General features: G+C 41.0%; 1 long non-coding RNA gene across 2 annotated transcripts in view; it reads right to left on the bottom strand.

The window, feature by feature from the left end:
- Positions 1–19,247, bottom strand: part of LOC114487741 (uncharacterized) — a 189,227-nt gene that overhangs the window by 5,184 nt on the left and 164,796 nt on the right. The window contains exons 3-4 of one of the 2 annotated variants that reach the window (XR_008619300.1): positions 11,732–11,857; positions 5,539–6,197 (exon numbers count right to left, since the gene is read on the bottom strand). This is a non-coding gene — a long non-coding RNA (uncharacterized lncRNA). Of the gene's footprint in view, positions 1–5,538; positions 6,198–11,731; positions 11,858–19,247 lie in introns of those variants that run through there. The other variant, XR_008619299.1, reaches the window with a different exon arrangement.

Here is a 19,247-nt window from a genome sequence, read left to right on the forward strand (position 1 = left end):
AGGCCACAACAGTGAGAGGCCCGCGTACCGCAAAAAAAAAAAAAAAAAAAAAAAAAAGTTCAGTTCCTTAGGTTCACTGGCTGCACTTCAAGTGTGCAGTAGCCACATGTGGCTAGTGGTTACTGAATTGGGCAATGCAGATAAAGAGCATTTCCATCATTGCAGAAAGTTCTATCAGCCAGCACTGGTCTAGAGAGAAGCCCATCATTTTCATTAGTGTTTGCACAACATTCCAGCCCTGTAGTTGCCCATGTGGAACTGTTTCCTGATGTAAGGACTATGAACACCACCACAAATAAACACACCTGCTGAGGTCTCTTTGTCTTAGAAACCTAAATAAGCTCAGCCCAAACTCTGCCTCAACACTCTTGTGGAGGTTTTAAGTCCTGCCCCAGATTTCTGGATGTATTCATGATCCCTTTGTTCCTATGGCGACCTCTGTCTCCCCGATTCCTGCTGCCTTACCACATCAACCCAGACATCCAGCCAGCCCCTTGACATTGTTTTCCACGCACAAAATATCCCACCCACAGAAAATGCTTATGAGTAGGGTAAGGGAAGAGAAGACTTCCCGGTGCAGGGAAACAAAAGTTGTCAGTTTAATATCAGGCATCTTGGAATTTCCTCCAGGTGCCTAAGCATAGAGCATCCTCCACCAGCTCCTAAACTCCAGCATCACCACATGCTGGTATTTCCTCTCTCCCCACCTGTTTCTCACTCTTCCCTCCTGCTCTCAGGCACACCACGCATACCTCCTCTGGTGCCACATGGAGCTCTTTAGGCGTATTTTATAGTCCTGCCTCTTTTCACACCCTTTCACCCCTCAGGATCTCAGCTACTAAAAGAAAAGCTACTTCTGGCCATTTCCAAATAAGAAACACTCTAGAACTAGTAGCTATTAAGAGAATGGACATTTCACCTCCATATATGAGCACAATTCCTGTTTTCTTTGAACCCCTTAAAGACTGAATCATTATATAGATTCTTTACGCTGTTGCAGTATGCTAATGGAACAGAAGGAATATGTTATATGCCAGGGAGAGGCTATCCTCTGAGTCACAGAAAGGCTTGCAGTGGACAGGAACTCACAGCTCTACTAAGCACAAGACTCAGAATCTCAGAGTATGGCAGTGTTAGGTTAGGAGGATTTTAAGATCCCACGGAGCTAAAAAGGATTAATGCAAACTTTTCAGGTTATGACTATTTTTTCCTTAAAGTCACCTAAATGAGAATGATTCTTATTTCTACATGAAAATAAACATCTGAGCCTTCATTCCTCAACACACGCCTGTTACCTATAACCCCAACATTGCTTTAATTTCCTGGGTAAGTAGCTGAAACAGAAGCAGAAAACCATTTTGGGGACTGGCTCCTCTCATTCAGAGTTTCTTTTCCTTTTTTTTTTTTTAATGGTGAGCTGTTTTTCGGTTTTTTGTTTGTTTGTTTGTTTGTTTTTTGTGGTATGCGGGCCTCCCTCTGCTGTGGCCTCTCCCGTTGAGGAGCACAGGCTCCGGGACGCGCAGGCTCAGCAGCCATGGCTCACGGGTCCAGCCGCTCCGCGGCATGTGGGATCCTCCCAGACCAGCCATGGCTCACGGGTCCACCCGCTCCGCGGCATGTGGGATCCTCCCAGACCGGGGCGCGAACCCGGTTTCCCTGCATCGGCAGGCGGACGCGCAACCACTGCGCCACCAGGGAAGCCCCGGTTTTTTGGTTTTTTAAACTTTATTTATTTTTGGCTGCGTTGGGTCTTTGTTGCTGCGTGCAGGCTTTCTCTAGTTGTGGTGAGTGGGAGCTACTCTCGGTTGTGGTGCACGGGCTTCTCATTGCAGTGGCTTCTCTTGTTGCGGCGCATGGGCTCTAGGCACGCGGGCTTCAGTAGTTGTGGCACAAGGGCTCAGTAGTTGTGGCTCGCAGGCTCAGTAGTTGTGGCGCACGAGCTTAGTTGCTCCGCAGCGTGTGGGATCTTTCCAGGCCAGGGATCAAACCCGTGTCCCCTGCACTGGCAGGCGGATTCTTAACCACTGCGCCACCAGGGAAGTCCCCAGAGTTTCTTTAACATAGTGGTTCCCCAACCTTAGGGTCCCCCAGGATGCCCTAGAATTCTCATTAAAACACAGAGTGGGGCTTCCCTGGTGGCGCAGTGGTTGAGAATCTGCCTGCCGATGCAGGGGGCACGGGTTTGAGCCCTGGTCTGGGAAGATCCCACATGCCGTGGAGCAACTGGGCCCGTGGGCCACAACTACTGAGCCTGTGCGTCTGGAGCCTGATATTCTGCATTTCGCCCCTATTCCTGCAAAAATATTGCTATTCTTAGTCATGCTGTTTCTGGGGAGAAAAATAAAGTTTTTCTAGAATACGATTTCTGTTAATTTCATTAAAAGAAAAATGTATCGTCTATGAATTCAAAGCTCTCCGCTGGGGTTTCCCTGGTGGCCCTGTGGTTAAGAATCTGCCTGCCAATGCAGGGGACACCGGTTCGATCCTTGGCCCGGGAAGATCCCACATGCCTCGGAGCAACTAAGCCTGTGCGCCACAACTACTGAGCCTGCGCTCTAGAGCTCGCGAGACACAACTACTGAGCCCGCGTGCCACAACTACTGAAGCCCGCGTGCCTAGAGCCCATGCTCCGCAACAAGAGAAGCCACCGCAATGAGAAGCCCACGCACTGCAATGAAGAGTAGCCCCTGCTCACTGCAACTAGAGAAAGCCCACGCACAGCAACAAAGACCCAACACAGCCAAAAATAAAAACAAATAAATAAATTTATTTAAGAAAAAAACTCTCCACTGCTACACTCACCAACCCTAATAGCTAATATTGAGTACAATAATATGCCAATCACTTTGCAAGTTGCTTTATTCCATGGAATCCTCATAAAATCTTTAGAGGTAATTTCAGATGAGGAAACTGAGGCAGGGAGGTGAACTAAACGGCCCGATGTCAGTGTGACAACAAAACTCATGCTATCTTCCAAAGGTGGGAACTCATTTTTTGCTTCCCAGTAGAGGGGGAAATCCAACACCCCACAGGGAGAAGGACAGCTCCCATAATAGACCTTGCTGGCTGTAAAATAGACTATTTTATAGGGTGATACAAAAAGCAGGCAGAAAGGTGATGTTAATGACACTTGAGACTCCTTCTTGGTATCTTCGCAATTCTAGATGCTGAGCGGGAAAATTTCTCTGTCCCTAATTACTTTTGACAGTCTTGAAAATGAAGTCAGGTCAAAGTTACAGTCAGAATATTTAGTCAGAATATTCAGGCTGCAGCCGAATTTATTATGAGAGGACAGAGAAGAACCTGATTTTAGTATATACAACTCAGTCATTGCTTAAAAAAAAAAAAAAGAGTTAGCAGAGGCAAAGGTGAAAACATATATAATTGAAGGAACAATAATAATAATTATTATGAAGATGCAAGGTACATTCCTATAGAACCCAGTAAATACCCATGTCAGCGCTTAAATCATAGCTTGTAAATTTATCTGTCCTCTGTGATGCTAAAGCAACGTTCTAAACCTGCAAAGAAATGATGGAACTGAATAATGAAAAGAACGAAACGGAACACTGTCCTTGCAACTTCAATGGCCCTGTTCTTCAAAAGAACTCATCATCTCTCATGGAGAGACCCAGAAACTCTTTAGAAACACGTTCCTTCCTCGTCCTGTGAATCTGCCCCGTTTGCGTGGGCCCCCCGTTTCCTCCTGCCGTTTCCCCTGACTGCCTCGCCCCTGACGCTCTTCTTGACCTGTTTGGGTCCTGCCACGCTCCACGGTCGGCCCAGTTTCGCTCTTCCAACATCCCACGCAACACAAATGTCCTCTCCAAGACAGTTATCACACATGGTCTCGTGATCATTCTCAAATTGTTGTCTTCAATGGCAGTTTAAATCTTGAATCCTATTTTAACGTTTAGTATATCGCAGCTTTGTGTTTTTATCCAGTTTGGAAGTTTTTTAAGGCCAGGTTTGTGTCCAGTGTGACTTGATGGAGAGTGGGACCCTTGGCTCTGGTAGAAATGGCAACGGGGCTGTTGGACCAGAGTGGAGGCGGAGGGAAGGGGAGACAGCCCGAAGATGCTGGGGCAGAGGTGAGACACACAGTAAGCAATTTATAAGGTACAGAGCTCGAGAGAGAGAGAGGTCAGGTAGATCCAGATAAAGAAATGGGGAGAAAAAAAAAAAAGGATTGGGGAGACTAGTACTAGAAGTTTGGAAGCCAGGGTCAGATAAAATTAGCTGCTGACTCTCAACGTTGAAGATGTTTTAAACAACGTGCACAGAAACTGCAAACTGCGAAAATGAGCCAGAATGATGTAAAAGAAAGAACATAAGCTTAGGAATCAGACAGCTGTATTTGGACTCTGATTCTACCACTTCCTAATTGAGTCAGATCAGGCCGGTTCCTTCAGCTCTCTGAGGTTTCCTCAGCTGTAAAAAGGAGATAAAATGACTTATCTCTAAGTACTGCTGGGAGGATACGAGATAACGTATGTTAAGAGCCCATGATGATGTTTACACCCTGCAGCTGTGAATGCATGCCCCTTTCTTTCTACTACAGGGGAAATGTAAGAAGAATTACAGGATTGGAAGTGGGCTCAGTGGGAAAACATGGGAGATATTTTGAGATCCAAGGGCCAACCTAACATACATGTAGTAGACGTCTGAGTTCCAACTCCATGATGATGAAAGAAAGAAGAGGACAAGGGAAAACAAGTGCTGATCATGCACCTCTTATGTCTCAAGCAGTCTGTTGGGTTCTAGGGAGTCACGGATAGTGAATAAGACACAGTCTTTGCAGCCTGAATCCCAAATAACCAGAAGTCTCTTGTAGCAGATTAAATACCCAAAGTCTGGAAAATTTAAATAACATTATTTAAAGACAGAATATAAGCTGGAGTAGGGACTTCCCTGGTGGCGCAGTGGATAAGACTCCGTGTGCCCAATGCAGGGGGCCCGGGTTTGATCCCTGGTCAGAGAACTAGATCCCACATGCCACAACTAAGAGTTTGCATGCGGCAACTAAGGAGCCCACATGCTGTAACTAAGGAGCTGGCCTGCCGCAACTAAGACCCAGTGTAAATAAATAAATAAAACTTTTAAAAAAAAGAATATAAGCTGGAGTAAATAATTACATGCTAGTCAGCTTAACACCATTTGTGGAAAAATACTAGAAACAGTTTTGTGAAAGGAACAACTTGACAATCATAAGGTAATTTGATTAGGAAGAGGCAATATGCTTCTAACGGGAGCAGTGTTCTGACAGCTCACTTGTTGGCTTTCTCTGACAAGTCATTTACTGCCATTGTGTCTGACTTCAGACCAACGCCCCTCCGAATAACTATAGAGAATTTGGACCAGTAATCATATGATAGCTAATAGCTTAATATTTTTTAAGTGTGGAAATAGAACAAAGAATAAAAACAAAGGAATCCAATTTTAAGATATTTAAATGTTGAAGGTGAAAGAGACAGTATGTAAAGAATATATAGTTCAAATCTGAGAAAATCCCAGATAAAATGTGAATTTTTAAATTTCCACAGGGTTTGCATTTGGAACATGGGTAAGTATTCGCATCTTTTCAAAAATACTGTATGGAAACCAAAAGACTCGTTGGAAAATTTTAGTTAGTGAGTGCATTAATCAATGAACGCATTAATAAACTAAGGACCATTTAATGAAGATGGTTAGTGGAGGTACCTGGGGATGAACCTACCCCAGTGCCTCAGATAACACATGGCACAATCACACCCCTTGATTTTCTCTTCGCCCTGATCAAGAGCTCCGCCTAAAAGTCAGATGCTAGAAGGTGGCCGATCAATGACTTCTGTCCAGCCATGAGGACGTCCGGCTCTCTGTCCAGGCACTCTATGAAGGCTCCAGGTAGAATATGGTGAGGGCACAACCATCTATTCTGGGTCAGCTTCATGTCAGATTCACTCCATGCTGGGGGTGGGATTGTCCCGCCTCCTGTCTCAAGCGCTCTGGGGTCTCACACATTGTCCTTTGGATGTGCAGATCCCATTCCCCCCCAGAGCAGCAAATTCATATTAATATTTCGCTTCACTTCCAACGGTGAATTCTTGCCTTTCTCTGGCACTAACCTGCTGTGTGATCCTGAGCAGACCGTATCATTTATCTTGTCTTGTGGAGACAATCACAGCCATCTCGCCGCCCATCAAGCTGTAAGGTGCCATCTTTCAACCAGAATAGAAAAGCATCATCCCCTTTATCCCTTCGGAGGCCTTCCTAAAATACCTTCTGGATTGGAACGATAACATCTGCGCTACCTATCTTACCAGGTTATCCGGGTGTTGAAATAAGCTAAATCATGTCAAAGGTTGTTGAAAAAATTGAAATGAATACAGGACAGCAAAATAAGACTTTTTTTTTTTAACACTACCATTTTCTATGAGATCAGTTTTTGCAAACTTCCTAGAGGAGATATTTAAGTAATATTACTGCAAATAATCTCTAGACATTTGACTCTGTCACAAAAGACAACTTGATAAGTGAAACATTTTTATTTGTTCATTTTTCACTACAAAGATAAAAACTAAATGCTGAGATGAAAATTAATGATATGGAGACATCTGACTCTTTAACTCCTTCCTGACTGCTACATGTTTTATTCGTCTCTGTCTCCCTAGGATCGAGCAAAGTGCTGATCCCACAGTAGACGCTTCATAGATAATTCTTGAACTGAGAAACATTCTCCAGGCCACATGGCTCATCTAAATAGTACAGATCCTCAAGTTCCCTTGTTTCTCTATGAATACAGACAGTGCACGATTAATTCTCTTCACGTGAATGTTTGTGAAATGCCAAACATCTTTTTGAAGAATTCTGTGAATTATCTCCTACTGCCTTACTATTTCTTATGGTGATAAATGTTTCCTAGTTCCCTCAAATACACATGAAAGCCTTTTCTTTCTCTCCTGATGGTCAGAGCATTGCTGGACTTCCTGTCATGGTGACGGCAGAATGAGGGCTCCAGTGCAAAGTCTGGGCTGCACACCATTTTGTGTTAGTGAAAATGAAAGGAAAAAGAGAAAAAGGGATTGGAAATTAAATTGATAGAAAAAGTTCCTCATATGGCTGGTGAAGTGACCCATAGACCATGTGGCACTTCACCATTGCCAAGAATAATCTGCAACTTGGTCAGAAGTCATATAACTCACCTTAAAACAGGAGAGATAAGGGGTTGCCTGGAGATGGGGTGTTGGGAGAGATGGATTGCAATGGGACACAGGAAACAACGGTGATGTTTGGTATTTTGGTCTCACTGGTCATTTCATGGGTGTATACATCTGTCAAAACTCATCCAGCTGTATACTTTAAATATGTCCAGTTTATTATAGATCAATTGTACTTGAGTTGTCAAAAAAAAAAAAGGTGAGGGGGCAAGACAAAGAACACAGTAAGAATTAGCAGGTGAGGGAAAGAAAGAACCTTGGCTTTAATCCTAGTAGGGCTCTAAAAATCATCAAATGCCATATTTCCTAAAGTGGGTTTTATTCAACAATAGTCTTAAAAGATGAGAGGAAAGTGTGCTCCAAGGTCAAATAAATGTGGGGAAAGGATGCATGTTTTCCATCAGAATATGTTAGCATAATAAATGGGCTTTAAGAAGTCCTGTAAAAAATTCTCATTTAATTTATTTTATCTGGCATTCCCCTAACGTATTTCAAGTGACATCTATTCCAAATACTCTTGTCTAATTCAACTCTTTCATGTAGACATAAGAAAAGCCATGTGGGTAATTAGGAGACAGTGCTCATTAAGAGAACAGGCTTCGACAGACAGATGTCTGGGCCTGTTCCACTGCTTACTTCACAGTGGGATCATGGACAAGTCATAGAAACCCTCCAAACCTCAGTTTTCCTCTCTGTAAAATGGGATAAATAATAGACCCCAAATCATTGGATTGCTCTGAGGACTAAATAATTAATTCGTGAAAATGCTTAGGGCAGCACATAGCAGGCTCCAATAAATACCAGATTTTATGGGTTAGTAGGAAAGCTGTGACTACAGTTCACATTTCAGATGTCCCCCAGCCCATCACCTCAGATTGCTGAGCCATCAGCAAGAAAACTACCTCTGAATTGGTCAGGCTCTCCGTGGACATTCATTGCCCACACTTAGTATTCCACCGATGACTTCCTCCCTCTTTGTCATTCACACCATCTTACAAGTAGCACAGGGAAAAAAGCAAAGGATATAGAAAGACTGACTCTGTGAAAGAGAAGTTCGTCCTCCTGAGGTTAAATTTGCCGCTCTACTCAAATCAATCAAAAATTTTTGTGACATTTTTGTCATTCCTCCAAATAAAGATACAATTAACCTCCAGGAGGTGGGGGCTTGGAGTGGGAAGAAGTATAAAAGTAGCAAACTCAGAGAATCTCTGAAAAAACAAAAACCAGAAACCAGCTCTCCACTTGTTTTACCTGTGATGGACCTGAACCAAACACCCAGACACTTAATTCAGATTACCGAGAAGTGCCGCTGATGGTTAATATTCAGATGCGCTTTTATTTAATTATCCTGCTCTATCCACAAGTCCTCATCTCCAAATTGACGACATGAACGATCTGCACTCCATCAGAGGTGGAGCCCACCGCACAGCACAGGCAGCCTTTCAGAACACACGCTGGGAAAGGATGGGGTTGCCATAGCAACATCATCCAGCACTCCCCTTAGCACCCTCCTTGCCAGGCTCTCATCTTCGCTGGCAGATTTCTTTATTTTTTCACTTCATGATTTACACGGACAAAGAGTGCAGAGGGGCAGTTAATGCCACACCATGCTAAGCACTAGACCTCTGTCTTGCTGCAGCACCCAGGATCAACAAAGTAATTATGTCCAGTTATTCCCAAAATGGGATGTACATGAGAATCATCTGTAACTTAAAGCCTGGGTGCCTGAGCCTGACTCCAGACCTATGAACTCATTCTTCCTAGTAATTCAGCCTAGGAATCCAGACATTTAATAATCTTCTTGAATCTAGGGAGACATTAATTCACTCCAAATCTTTTATTTTGTACATTTAAAAAAATGAGATCCTAAGGCCCTGGGAAATGAATGAGCCAAATCTCCTGACCCTTGGCAACTTATTTGTATTTGACACTCAAATTGAGCCCAATTTGATGTCCCCAAGTTCGAGGAGAATTATCTGTATGTACCTGCTCTGTGCCTAGTCTTATGGTAACATATCCTTTCCCCAAATTCTCTGCCTCTAATTTGCTTGATTGATTAGCTGCTTGGCTTGTCTCTAAGTGTGGCTGATTATAAAGATTCTCTGGAAAACCTAGAAGAAGCTTCCAGCTCCCATGTGTTTGTATTGGCTTCTGTACAGATTTTCCATCAAATAAATAAATCTACAAACTTTATTTCTGGGCTAGATAATGGCTAAAAGTCCCCTCCTCTACCTTGTGAATATTTTATAATCCTTTGAAATCGGATTCAAAAATAACACACCGTCAATGAATTCTGATTATTTGTAAATTAAGATAAATTTATTTTCCAGTCTTTAGAATAAATGGTAACTTTTCTTTGATCCCTTAGAGTTTATGAAAGATACACTAAATGTGGGGCATGCCTATAGGAACAAATTAAAGATATACTATTTTCAATTTATTTCCAGTCTACCAGCTCTTGGAAATTGATCAAACGTCAGTGAATTTCCCCCAAGCCATAACCTGGGTGGTCAGCAACTCTTAAGAATCAGACTGAAGACTGTTAGACTGTGAAATTCTCAGTATAAATGATGCCTTTGGGTAATAACATCCTACCTCTACTTAATCCAGACTCATCTGGTAGGGTGGGGAATACAAAGAACAACCCTGTGAAGTAGGTACTACTATTTGTCTGACTCCTTTCAGCTAAAGCAGAATTTCTAAGCCTCAGCACTACTGACATTCTGAGCTGGATAATTCTTTGGTGCAGGGGCTGTCCTGCACATTGCAGGATGTTTAGCAGCATCCTTGACCTCTACTCACTAGGTACCAGTAGCCTTCTTCTCTGTTACGACAACTTAAAATGTCTGCAGACATTGCCAAATGTCCCCTGGGGGACAAAATCGCCCTTAATTGATAACCACAGCTCTAGAGTTTACTGGTCTGGTATACCCCATCTCTGATTCTTCCCCACAGCTACTTTTAGAATGTTTTCCCCCATCACTTCAGCCAAATTACCTACTTAGTTCTTTCCTTTTTAACATCTTTATTGAGATATTATTTACATACCATGAAATCTACCCTTTTGAAGTGTACAGTTCAGTGGTTTTAGTATATCCACAGAGTTGGGCAGGCTTCACCACAATCTAAGTTTAGAACATTTTCATCACCTCAAAAAGAAACTGTCCATCAGGCGTCACTCCCACCCGCTCTGTCCAGCCCTAGATATTCACGAATCTACTTCCTCTCTGTATAGATTTGCCTATTCTGGACTTTTCACATATACAGACTCATACAATATGTGGTCTTTTGTGATTGCCTTCATAGTGCTTTCAAGACTCATCCATGTTGTAGCATGTGTCAGTAATTCATTTTTTTTTATTATTGAAAAATATTCCATGGCTTAGACATACCATATTTTGTTTATCCAGTCTTCAGTTCATGGACATTTGGGTCATTTTCATTGTTTGTCTAATATGAATAATGCTGTGCTGAACATTCATGTACAATTTTTTTTTTGCATGGTTATATATTTTTATTTCTCCTGGCAATATGCCTCCAAGTGGAGCTGCTGGTCATATGGTAAGCCTATGTTTAACTTTTTGGAGGACTGCCAAACTGTTTTCCAATGGCTGCACCATTTACATTCTCACCAGCAGTGTGTGAGAATTCCAACTGCTCCGCAAGTCTACTTCATTCTTGTGATCTGTCTACATCACTAGGGGCCGTCTCCTAGGTGCTTATTCAATTTAGTGGCATTACATATAATGCTATGCCCTTTGGTGATACAATAAATACTAAAAAAATAAGAAGCGTTCTCTTGTCTGCAGTTGGTGAGGTTTTATCATCACCACCTATGCAAGTTATTGTCAGGAAAAAGGGTTAGAAAGCAGTCATTTAAAACCAAAACCTTTGGTTGAGAACACTAACTCCACCTCTACCTGCTTTCACTTAAGCTCTGCATATTTGACAGCCCTCTGAAACAACTCACCTCATTCAAACGTGCAGTCTGCAGTTAGCTAATTTTGGAGGAAGTTGACCTTCCAAAGTTGGACTTTCTCACTTTCTGAGTTTTATTTTACTTTTGAATATGTCTAAAGTGACTGTTGGTTATACCAGCTTTAGAATTTTCCTACAACCATGCTTGGAAAGCATACTTTGCCCAATTGTCCAATGTGGTTAAACCAACCAAAGATTGTTTTCCGGGGAGAATCGTGGACCCACTGACTAATGCTTCCTCTGATTACCTTTAAGGGGAGATGAAGAAGACGTTCATTCAGAAATATGTCCTTTCCCTCAGCTTTTATACCATGTGAGTCCTGACCCTAAGCTCTTGAGTCACTTAAGCAATGGTTCTACATTTAACTGAACCTGCAGGGTGGCTGACCCACAGGTAACAGCACACGGACAACTGGGCACTAAGCACTTGCTATTCATCAGGAGCCAGGCTTACTTTGAAATGTTTTTCTCATTTATCTATCACAACAATCCTGTAAGGTAGATATTATTTCAGCCATTTTATAGGTGAGGAAACTTATGGAGCTTAAGTAACTTACCCCAGATCTCACACTTAGGAAACGGCAGAGTTCGAATTTTCACCAGGATGACCTGAGCTCGTACTCAGTCTGGTACTTGTTAGGGTATGTAATTTGGAACTCTTGGTGGCTTGGTATCTTCAAATCCTTGGCAGAAAGAAACAAGATTTAATTAGAAACACATGATGCATAAGAAATCTTTTCATTCCCCTCGAGACTTTGAGATATCCCTGGATTAACCTGGATTCGAAGACAGCCACACACTTAGGCCAAATCATTTTGTTCCTCCTGAAGACTGCTTATTCTGAACTGTGCTGTCACAATCACTTCAGCCTGTGCTGAGGGATGTTGTCAGAAATAGCCTGAAGGCACTGATTTTGGTTATTACTATGGAAAGGCAGTGGTTAAGATCATGGACCAACTGTTGTGTCGTGTCTGTCACTTGTTCCTCATCTGTAAAATGGGCATGTTGGTTGTTTCTACTTTATGTGATCATTGTGAAGATTAAAACAGTTCACACATGTCAAGTACCCATGACACTGCCTGGCACACAGGCAGGGCAAAATGTGTGCCCCATAAGGACATTTGGATCAATAAGGTCTTTGATTCCAAGCACGAGAAATATATTTGCCTAAATTGAACAAACAAGGGAATTCAATAGAAGGAAGCTCACAGAACCTAAGAGTCAGGGGAGGGCCAGGAACCCCAGGGAGCAGTAAGAATTCACACAGCAGAAGGAAATGATGAACCTGTTGTGCGGTCTGTTTTGAGGATTTATGGAATAAAATGTTGTTTATTTTAAAAAATTATAAATAGTTGTACCTCTTCCGAACAGTTGGTTGGTTTTGACCTTCTGAATACTGTGAAGCTTTTAACTGTTCATGTTTCTTTCATTGTGATCAAGTCTAAACCATCTAAGTGGCTCATAACTGGCAAACAGATAAACTGTATACCTAGAGGTTTGTATTTGTATTCAGTCTTCTATTTATTTAGCGGTTCTTATGCTCCAGGCAGTATGCTGAGCACCTTAAGTGCATTATTTTCTTTAATCCACATGCTCACCCGCCAAAAAAAGCCTGACATGAGGTTACTGTTATTATCACATTTCACAGCTGAAGGCACTAATGTTCAGAGAGACTAGGTGACCTTCACAAGGTCACACGGCTATAAGGGGCAGAGTTGGGTTTCAAGCATTTAAAAGTGACAAGAACTTTTTAGAGTTATAGATAACTTCTCAGCTCACTTTAAACACACCTTCAATTATACTTTTAAATAATAGTAGTGATGGTGTCACAGCCATTGCTAATGTTCACCGACTGTGTACTGTGCACTAGCACTGTGCTAAATGAGCTACATTCAATATCTTGTAGAATTCTGCAGCAGTGTTACAGACTGAAATGTGTCACCCAAAAGTTATAGCTTTAAGCCTTAACCCCCAATGTGACTGTATTTGGAGAGAGGGCCCGTAGGAGGGACTGAAGGTTAGATGATTCGTAAGGGTAGGACCCTAACCTGATAGGACTAATGTCCTCTTGAAGAGGAAGAGACACCAGGAGTGCATGCACATGCAGAGAAAGGCCATGTGAGCACAGAGAGAGAAGGTGAGCACCTGCCATCCAAGAAGGGAAGCCTCAGGAGAGATCAACTCTGCTGACATCTTGATCTTGGACTTCCAACCTCCACAACTATGAGAAAATTAATTTCTTTTAAGTTACCTCGTCAGCCCTAGCAAACTAATATAGGCAGGTATTGTTATTGTCTCCTGTTAAGGAGAGAAAAGGATTTGGCAGTAATTTGTTGGCTATGACACCAAAAGCAAAGGCAACGACAACAAAAATAAAAAAGATTAATTGGATGTCATCAAAATTTAAAACTTCTGTGCATCAAAGAACACAATCAATAGAGTGAAAAAGCAGCCCACAGAATGGGAGAAAATATTTGCAAATCATGTGTCTGATATCAGGTTAATATCCAGAATATATGAGGAACTCCTACAATTCAACAACAATACCAACAAAATATCTCAATTTTAAAATGGCCAAAGGACTTAAATAGACATTTCTCCAAAGAAGATACACAAATGGCTACTAAGCACATGAAAAAAGCACATGAAAAATGCTCAAGATCACTAATCATCAGGGAAATGCAAATCAAAACAATAATAAGATAACACCTCTTACCCATTAGGATGTCTCCTATCAAACAAAACAGAAACAGATAAAGAAGATAGCAAGTGTTGTCAAGGATGTGAAGAAATTGGAACCCTCGTGCACTGCTCATTGGAACATGAAATGGTGCAGCCACTATGGAAAACAGTATGATGATTCCTCAAAAAATTAAAAATAGCATTGCCATGTAATCCAGCAATTTCATTTCTGGGTATTTGTCCAAAAGAATTGAAAGCAAGGACTTGAAAAGATATTTGTATACCCATGTTCATAGCGGCATTATTCACAATAGCCAAAAGGTAGAAACAACCCGAGTGTCCACTAACAGATGAACAGATAAACAAAAGGTTGTATATACACAAAATGGAACATTATTCAGCCTTAAAAAGGAAGGAATTCTGACATATGCTACAACATAGATGAGCCTTGAGGACATCATGCTAAATTAAATAAGCCAGACACAAAAAGATAAATATTGTATGAGTACTTATATGACATATGTAGAGCAGTCAAAATCATGGAGACAGAGAGTAGAGTGTCGGTTGCCTTCATTTTGGGGGCCCGGGAGAGGCGGTAATGGGGGAGTTATTTTTTACATATAATTTCAGTTGTGCAAGACAAAAATAATTCTGAAGATGGATGGTGGTGATGGCTGTACAACACTGTGAATGCCACTGAATTATACATATAAAAATTATTGAGATAAAAATTTATATGTGTGTTTTACCACAATAAAAATTAAGCCACATAAAAACCTCATATATTTGTAAATTTTTTAAAATTCCAAATTACTCAGAAGTAAAAGAAGAAATTATAACAAATTCTTTAAAATCTTAGAACTGGATAGTAATTTTAAAAACTCTTCTTTCCAAACAGAAGAGATATAGATAAAATGGTATTTTAAATCCTCAAAATTTTAGGAGAAAAAAATAAGAGCATAGTCTTTTCAGTTTCACGATGAGAAACAATATCTTAGGACAAAGAAAACTTTTTCAAAAACTCTTTAAAAGTGTAGATATGCCAGAATCTACAATTTCTGTTCACCAATAACCCCATTAAAAAGTGAAAAAGTGGGCTTCCCTGATGGTGCAGTGGTTGAGAGTCCGCCTGCCGATGCAGGGGACGCGGGTTCGAGCCCCGGTCCGGGAGGATCCCACATGCCGCGGAGCGGCTGGGCCCGTGAGCCATGGCCGCTGAGCCTGCGCGTCCGGAGCCTGTGCTCCGCAGCGGGAGAGGCCACAGCAGGGAGAGGCCCGCATACCGCAAAACATAAAAAAATAAAAAGTGAAAAAGCAAGCCACAGCCAGGAAGAATATGTCTGCAGTTCATGTAACAAAGAAAGGACTGCTATCCAGAATACATAAATAGATTCTACAAATCAATAAGACAAATCGCTCAATAGAAAAATGGACAAAACATATGGAAGGAAAAGTGACAGAAGAGGGAACAAAGAATACATATATGAAAATACATTCACTCTCACTACTAATCAGGGAAATGGAAATTCAAATAACAGTATGATAGCATTTCAGAAACTTCTGTTGGCTACTGTGAGGCTACTAAGTGTGGAAAAGATGCAGAACAAAGGAACTCTCATTCACTGCTGCCAGGAGGGTCAACTGACACAACATTTGGGGGGAAAATTGACAGCATTTGTTAAAGTTGAAGATACATACATCTGGTGACCTAGCAATTTTATTCCTAGGCACATAGTTGGAGAAACTCTTGCACATGCGGTCAAGAAGATATATATACAAAATGTTTGGAAGAGAATGTTGTAATAGCAAACATTTGGCAACAGCATAATTCCATCAGCAGGAGGCTGGGTAAATCAACTGTAGCATATTTATACAGTGGAATACAATCCAGCAATGAAAACACATCAACCAAAGCTACAGAAAACAATATGGATAAATCTTACAAGCATAATGTTGAGGGAAAAAAATCAAGTTCCAGAAGAAAGTATACTATTATTTTATTTATAGACATTTGAAAAACATGTAAAATTGTATGGGCCCAAGACTAAAATTACTGAGTCCTAGGATATGTTCATCTTTAGTTTTATGAAATAACACCAAATGTTTCTTAGGGACTGTTTTGTATTCTTTCATCAGACAGTCAGTCAGGTGCAGCCACAAGGCGGGGACACAAGAGAGACACAAGGAAACAAAGTTGATTAAACTCTCAGGTGCTAGAGACACAGTCACCCATGCCATGAAGGGAGCCTGTGGGAGGAGCCCCAGGGGAGTGGGCTCAACCAAGCAGGTGGGGAGCAGAGAGAGAGAGAGAGAGAGAGAGCGTGCGCCCTGGGAGCAAGATCTGGGTGGAGTGCACCAGCAAAAGGCAGAAGGGGATTTCATTGGTGCATCTGAATGTCACTCAGTTATAGGACAAATTAATTCTTTGGGCATTCTAAATCCCTCTTCTCCCCAACCCTTCATTTCAGTAAAGCCTGCCCTACACAGAAATAGTAAGAGAATGTAAGCGCCTCCAGAATTTAGAGAAATCTTTGGGATTTCCCAATGCCCAAAACCAGGGCAAGAGAGATCAAATCAACTTCATCCACATAGCAAAATACTATAAGGGTCTTGACTTCAGCAGACATTTGGGGAAGCCTGGGTATTTACAAGGGCCGTGAAACTGCATCTGAGAGAAGTTGCATGTAGCTCTCACTGTGCTCCTCCTAGGGAGATGGCAGATCTGTGGACTGTTTAGTTTTCCATGTGAACCTCATGTGATTCTTAGGGTCCATTTTCATGCTCACAGCACAACTCTGAGTAAGGAAATGGCACTAAGATTGTCATTTACTTAACCATGCTAGCGCTAGGATGTCTCTTGAAGATTGCAAAATGCTGGGTATCAGCCACATGTTCTTGTCTTTGAAAGAACCACACGCTTGCTCACACAGTCCATCTAATCTTGAGTTATGATCAGTGAGCATCTCTAGCTCCAACCTGCTCTTTCTCACCACCAGCCCTCTCCCTCCTTCCAAACAAGGGGTAACAATAACTTCCCACATTCCGCGATGTTCAGAACAGCAAGCTCTTCAAAAAAGCCTGCCTTGACTAAATGCAGTGCAGTGAAAATCCCCAGCATCACCAAATTTTAGGAATCATGGCTCATTTTCCCAAGGACAAGTGGTACCCATTCATTGAGGAAATATCAAGTACAAAAGCCTCAGTTATTTTTTATTTTTAAGCCTCAGTTTGCTGTTCAGTTATAGGAATACAAGATGTGATTTAATTACCTGTAGGCTACCGTTTTATGTTTTGTTTTGTTTTTAAGGTTTGCATCATCTAGACCGTATTTGGAATAAGGACAAGTAGAGATTCATACTTGCATTTTTGCAAAGAACTGGCCATCTGATCCAGAGAAATCTATTACATAGCCTTCCTTTTCCCACTTACGTTTAATGCCACCTTTAAATACAAGCAATTCCCACATGCATTTGGGTCAATTGCTGAACTCCCTACTTTATTTTGTTAAATTGGCTATTTTCGCCTATACTAAGCTGTTTTTAAATTGTTTAGATTTATATAATGGTTGAATAGCTCATAAGGTCAGTCTCTACTTATTACCCTGCATTTTCAGAATTTCCCTGGATATTCCCACGTTTATTTCTCCAGCTTACCCTTAGTATGATGCAGACTTCCAAAAATAGTGCTGGTAATATTCCCATTGGGATGACTTTGAAAGTATAGATAATGCCGGTAGACTTGATACCGTCACATCACTGGTTCCTCCTACGTGTTTCTCCATTAACCTGCGTGATCTCTTAAGGACCTCAGTACCTCACCAAACCTTTCTGTGAAAATTTTCGAAGATACAAAAAAGCTGAATCAATAGTAAAATGATAATCTCTGTACTCACTACTTAGATCCAAAAATCGTTGATACTTGCCATATTTTATTTCTATCTACGGATTTTTAAAATTTTATTAATTTTTTTTGCTGAGCCATTTGCAAACAAAATACAGCCATCATGATACTTTATTCCTAAATATATCAATATGTATCTCCTAAAAAAGACATTCTACTGCTAATCACAATATCATTATCAAATTATAGGCATCATGATATCTTATTTCTAAATGTATAAATATGTATCTCCTAAAAAAAGTTCTCTTGCTCACCACAATATCATTATCACACCTATGTAATTTCTTTAATATCTAATATCCAATCTAAATTCAAATTTCCACAAAAGTTCCAAAAATGCTCTTTATGGCTCTGGGGTTTTTGTTGCCTTTTGCAGCTTTGCCCTATCATTTATCTATCTATCTATCTATCTATCTATCTATCTATGTATTTATCTATCTATCTTGAAATATAATTCACATACCATAAATATCACCCTTTTAAAATACATAATTTCATGGGTTTAAGTATATTTACAAAGTTATGCAACCATCATTACTAATTCCAGACTATTTTCATTAACCCAAAAAGAAACCCTGTACCCACTTAGCAACCACTCCCCATGTATTATTCTCCATTTCCCCTCCTACATCCCATGACAACCACTAATCTAATTTCTGTCTCTAAGGATTTGCCCTATTCTGAACATTTCATATAAATCAAATCATACAATATGTAGCCTTCTGAGTTTGGCTTTTTTCACTTATGCTATTTTCAAGGTTCATCCATGTTATAGTATGAAACAGTCCTTCATTTCTTTTTAGTACTGAAAAATATTCCATTCTATAGATATATCCCATACTTTATTTATCCATTCATCAACTGATAAATATTTGGGTTTGTTTTAAAACCAGAATCCAATTAACGTCCACCTGTTTTATTCTGTTGTTATGTCTCTTTGATATACAACAGTCCTCTACCTTTTTTTGTCTATTATATTAACTTTTTGAAGAGGCCATTTGCTCTGTGGAATATCCCACACTCTGGACTTGTATGTTTATTTTCTTAAGGGGTTGTTTCATTTTGTCAAAAATCCCAACATAGCAAAATTAAAACCACCAGATCTATAAAATAATATTTAGTAAGAGTTTGTTGTGCATATCAGAACAGTTGGTGAACTGGGAGCTCTCAAACCAACAGTAGAAAGAGAGTCAGAGGTATATGGTAATAAGACAATTTATATAGTGAAAATGCAGAGGGTGTTTATTCTTTAAAATGATTAGCTGTAGGGACTTCCCTGGTGGTACAGTGGTTAAGAATCCGCCTGCCAATGCAGGGGACACGGGTTCAATCCCTGGTCCAGGAAGATCCCACATGCCACGGAGCAAATAAGCCTGTGCGCCACAACTACTGAGCCTGTGCTCTAGAGCCCGAGAGCCCCAACTACTGAAGCTCACATGCCTAGAGCCCATGCTGTGCAACAGGGAAAGCCACTACAGTGAGAAGCCCGTG

This window comes from Physeter macrocephalus, chromosome 14 (genome assembly GCF_002837175.3).
Source record: "Physeter macrocephalus isolate SW-GA chromosome 14, ASM283717v5, whole genome shotgun sequence".
Classification (NCBI taxonomy): Eukaryota; Metazoa; Chordata; class Mammalia; order Artiodactyla; family Physeteridae; genus Physeter; species Physeter macrocephalus.